The sequence below is a fragment of the Coregonus clupeaformis genome, unplaced genomic scaffold (assembly GCF_020615455.1).
Source record: "Coregonus clupeaformis isolate EN_2021a unplaced genomic scaffold, ASM2061545v1 scaf0843, whole genome shotgun sequence".
In the NCBI taxonomy this organism is placed as follows: Eukaryota; Metazoa; Chordata; class Actinopteri; order Salmoniformes; family Salmonidae; genus Coregonus; species Coregonus clupeaformis.
Window position 1 is genome coordinate 217,501 of NW_025534298.1, and position 5,435 is coordinate 222,935.

Here is a 5,435-nt window from a genome sequence, read left to right on the forward strand (position 1 = left end):
GTGCTTGGGGGCACCGGCTAGTTGAGGTAGTTGAAGCAATATGTACATGTGGGTAGAGTTAAAGTGACTGCATAAATAATTAACAGAGTAGCAGCAGCGTAAAAATATGGGGTGGGGGGTGGGGGGCAGTGCAAATAGTCCGGGTAGCCATGATTTAGCTGTTTAGGAGTCTGATGGCTTGGGGGTAGAAGCTGTTGAGAAGCCTTTTGGACCTAGACTTGGTCCAAAAGTCTTTGACAATTTTGAGGGCCTTCCTCTGACACCGCCTGGTATAGAGGTCCTGGATGGCAGGAAGCTTGGCCCCCAGTGATGTACTGGGTCGTACGCACTACCCTCTGTAGATCCCTTACGGTCGGAGGCCGAGCAGTTGCCATACCAGGCGGTGATGCAACCAGTCAGGATGCTCGATGGTGCAGCTGTATAATTTTGAGGATCTGAGGACCCATGCCAAATCTTTTCAGTCTCCTGAGGGGAATAGACTTTGTCGTGCCTTCATTGAGGGACCTTACAGATAATTGTATGTGTGGGGTGCAGAGATGAGGTAGTCATTGAAAAATCATGTTAAACACTATTATTGCACACAGAGTGAGTCCATGCAAGTTATTATGTGACTTGTTAAGCACATTTTTACTCCTGAACTTATTTAGGCTTGCCATAACAAAGGGGTTGAATACATATTGACACAAGACATTTCAACTCTTCATTTGTAATTATATGTACAAATTACTAAACATAATTCCACTTTGACATTATGGGGTATTGTGTGTAGGCCAGTGACCAGAAATCTGAATTTAGTCATTTTTTAAAACTGTAACACAACAAAATGTGGAAAACGTCAGGGGGTGTGAATACTTTCTGAAGGCACCACACGCACACACGCACGGCGCACACACACACACACACACACACACACGCACACAGAGTACACACTTTTCATCATCACCCCTCTCTCTCTCCCCCTCCTCCCCCCCCCCCCCTCCCCCTCCTCCTCCTCCCAGGAGACGTCTCTTCCTCGTGTGTTTAAGTTGTTCAGAGCTCTGGGTCTCAGACACCTGGTGGTGGTGGACAATGAGAACAGGGTGAGTTACTTGTGTGTATGCATGTGAGAGTATATAAGCTGGTGTGTATAGGTTCAACAATATAATGTTCTATGTGTTAATAGAATATATTCAATATTGTTATTTTTTATTTGGGACCAGTCCTTGTTCTCTAATAATAATACATTCAATTAGGCTGTGGCTGCAGATCTGACTTTTCGGGATCTTTAGTCCGCTGCATTAAAAGATCCCGAGCTTCCCTGAAGCTTCTGAGCATGTGTGGATCACGTTCTGTGCATATGCTCCACTTTAGGCGTAGAGAACAGGCGACACAGGATAACGGTGCTGTTTAATAACATTAGATCAAGCTGAATCAATGTCTGCCAGATCACATAATGATCACAGTATTCTACAGAACACAACCCAATATAATAGCATAGTATAACTTTACTGGAAGACTGAAACACCACCAGCATTCAATCGGGAATGATCATTGTTCAAGTTCTACATCCATGCAGCAGAGTAACCATTCGGTCAGTTTCATGGGGATATGCATTTAGGTCTTCTCGAGATATACAGTCAGTTTCATGGGGATATGCATTTAGGTCTTCTCGAGATATATACAGTCAGTTTCATGGGGATATGCATTTAGGTCTTCTCGAGATATATACAGTCAGTTTCATGGGGATATGCATTTAGGTCTTCTCGAGATATATACAGTCAGTTTCATGGGGATATGCATTTAGGTCTTCTCGAGATATACAGTCAGTTTCATGGGGATATGCATTTAGGTCTTCTCGAGATATACAGTCAGTTTCATGGGGATATGCATTTGGGTCTTCTCGAGATATACTGTCAGTTTCATGGGGATATGCATTTAGGTCTTGAGTTATACAGTGTTGATTTGAAGTAGCATACAGTGTTTATCATAGCCTACCTACCTGTGTATTGTAGAGCAGATGGTGTTAGCTGTAGCATAGCCTACCTACCTGTGTATTGTAGAGCAGATGATGTTAGCTGTAGCATAGCCTACCTACCTGTGTATTTAGAGCAGATGATGTTAGCTGTAGCATAGCCTACCTACCTGTGTATTTAGAGCAGATGATGTTAGCTGTAGCATAGCCTACCTACCTGTGTATTGTAGAGCAGATGGTGTTAGCTGTAGCATAGCCTACCTACCTGTGTATTGTAGAGCAGATGGTGTTAGCTGTAGCATAGCCTACCTACCTGTGTATTGTAGAGCAGATGGTGTTAGCTGTAGCATAGCCTACCTACCTGTGTATTGTAGAGCAGATGGTGTTAGCTGTAGCATAGCCTACCTACCTGACTGTGTATTGTAGAGCAGATGATGTTAGCTGTAGCATAGCCTACCTACCTGTGTATTGTAGAGCAGATGGTGTTAGCTGTAGCATAGCCTACCTACCTGTGTATTGTAGAGCAGATGGTGTTAGCTGTAGCATAGCCTACCTACCTGTGTATTGTAGAGCAGATGGTGTTAGCTGTAGCATAGCCTACCTACCTGTGTATTGTAGAGCAGATGGTGTTAGCTGTAGCATAGCCTACCTACCTGTGTATTGTAGAGCAGATGGTGTTAGCTGTAGCATAGCCTACCTACCTGTGTATTGTAGAGCAGATGATGTTAGCTGTAGCATAACCTACCTACCTGTGTATTGTAGAGCAGATGGTGTTAGCTGTAGCATAGCCTACCTACCTGTGTATTGTAGAGCAGATGATGTTAGCTGTAGCATAGCCTACCTACCTGTGTATTGTAGAGCAGATGGTGTTAGCTGTAGCATAGCCTACCTACCTGTGTATTGTAGAGCAGATGATGTTAGCTGTAGCATAGCCTACCTACCTGTGTATTGTAGAGCAGATTATGTTAGCTGTAGCATAGCCTACCTACCTGTGTATTGTAGAGCAGATGATGTTAGCTGTAGCATAGCCTACCTACCTGTGTATTGTAGAGCAGATTATGTTAGCTGTAGCATAGCCTACCTACCTGTGTATTGTAGAGCAGATGGTGTTAGCTGTAGCATAGCCTACCTACCTGTGTATTGTAGAGCAGATGATGTTAGCTGTAGCATAGCCTACTTACCTGTGTATTTTGCCTTGAGGCGGCCCCATGAGAGGGAAATGCTGGTGGTGTTTTAGTCCTCCAGTAACATACGATGCTATTATATTGGGTTGTGTTCTATAGAATACTGTGATCATTACAGGGATCTTGCAGACATTGATTCAGCTTTATCTAACTTTATTAAACGAGCACCATTCGCCTGAGTAGCGCAGAAGCTTCGGGAAGCACCGGGTCTTTTTAATGTGGTGTCCTAAAGATACCGAAAAAGTGGGATCCGCAGCCGCTCTGTTCAATTTAAAACGCCTTTAGAAAAAACGAAGGATGCTGTACAGAAAAGAAAGTGAAAACAGCAAAGATAAGACAATAACAACTAGGGTTAAAATAAGTAGACTGATGTGTGATGTCAGTGGAACCTGTGGGTGTGATGTCAGTGGAACCTGTGGGTGTGATGTCAGTGGAAACCTGTGGGTGTGATGTCAGTGGAACCTGTGGGTGTGATGTCAGTGGAACCTGTGGGTGTGATGTCAGTGGAACCTGTGGGTGTGATGTCAGTGGAACCTGTGGGTGTGATGTCAGTGGAACCTGTGGGTGTGATGTCAGTGGAACCTGTGGGTGTGATGTCAGTGGAACCTGTGGGTGTGATGTCAGTGGAACCTGTGGGTGTGATGTCAGTGGAACCTGTGGGTGTGATGTCAGTGGAACCTGTGGGTGTGATGTCAGTGGAAACCTGTGGGTGTGATGTCAGTGGAACCTGTGGTTGTGATGTCAGTGGAACCTGTGGTTGTCTTCTCTCCAAAGGTTGTGGGTTTGGTGACTCGGAAGGACTTGGCTCGCTACCACCTGGGGGAAGCACGGGCTGGAGGAAATGCAACTGGCTCAGACATGATACACACACATTATTATTATTATTATTATTATTATTATTATTATTATCACACACACACACACACACACACACACACACACACACACGACCAAGAGACTACATTGGTCACCTGTTGCCTAGTTACTTGTGAGAACCCCATCTATGCATTCTGAAACTCCTGGGGTTAAAGGTCAGGGCTCCCTGTCATTCACCGCTGCAGTCTGTCTGACTTTCACCATAACAGCATAACAACTACAGCGTCTCTCTCCCTGCCTGCTCCACCCAGGCTATAATGCATCATAAGGCAGTCATAATGCTTCATAAGACTTGTAAGATGATCTTGTCTTTCTATCATTTTATAATGATCCTGACCTGTTACTGTCAATGCCGTTTGAGTCCGTTGATAAGTTGCCTTATAGAAAGACGTTATGAGTTTATAAAGCATTATAAGGGGCTTATATAGATGCACTATAATGCATTATACCTGTTGGCATTCACGGTCTGGCCCTTCAATTACATTTACATTTACATCATTTAGCAGACGCTCGTCTCCAGAGCGACTTACAAATAGGTGCATTCACCTTATAGCCAGTGGGATAACCACTTTACAATGTTTTTTTTATTTTTTTTTATGTTTTTTGGGGGGGGTTGGAGTAAAGGGGGGAGGGGGTAGAAGGATTACTTTATCCATTCAATCAAGTCTCTCCCTGACGCAACACGTTAAACCTGTTGATACATCTGTTTTGCACTGTGGGAAAGAAGGAGAGAAAGAAGGAAGAAAGGAAGCTGTTATTTATTCTAAACCTGTTTTCTGGTAGTCTGTAGACGACTGGGAGAGGCTGGTGGGCTACACACACCAAACCTTGTTAATGTGTTCTGTTATGTCATTTCCAATTAAATTAACTCTATGAGTTCAGACTGCAGGTATATTTTGTACTTTGCGGAGGTTTCACAACATGGAATTAGAATGAATGAATTGAATTGAAATGAATAGAATTGATTGTTTTTCATTGGATCACTCCGGTTAACAGTTGGACTGCAGTGATTGTCTGTGTCCACTAGGTGGGGTGTGTGAGGTCTGCAGCGTTCGCAGCAGGACCACAGTGGTTGTGTTATTGAAATGAAGGTAATTTTGACAGTCTATACAGCATGTACCGGGACAGGCGTTTTTCCTGACATAACCAAACCAGGGAAACCTCTGGGCTAGGGTTAGACGGTATCCAGATTTTCATACCTTCATACCATTTCTGTACACACTGAGGTATACGGTACTACCGGAAGTGCACACAAATGACACTATTTCAAATTATTATTCATATAATAAAAAAAAAAACATTTTACGGTAATTGAAAATCATACCGTTGGTAGTTTTGAAATGCCCCGGTATACGGTATATCGGTCAAGCCTACTCTGGACCCTCGTCATTATAAACTACTGCCCGTATAGTAATGTTGGGGAA

The 5,435-nt window shown here is 43.6% G+C and overlaps 1 pseudogene; it reads left to right on the top strand.

The window, feature by feature from the left end:
• The window catches only part of LOC123485767, a 31,142-nt pseudogene extending 26,889 nt beyond the window's left edge, over positions 1–4,253 (top strand).
• Positions 4,254–5,435: the final 1,182 nt, after the last annotated feature.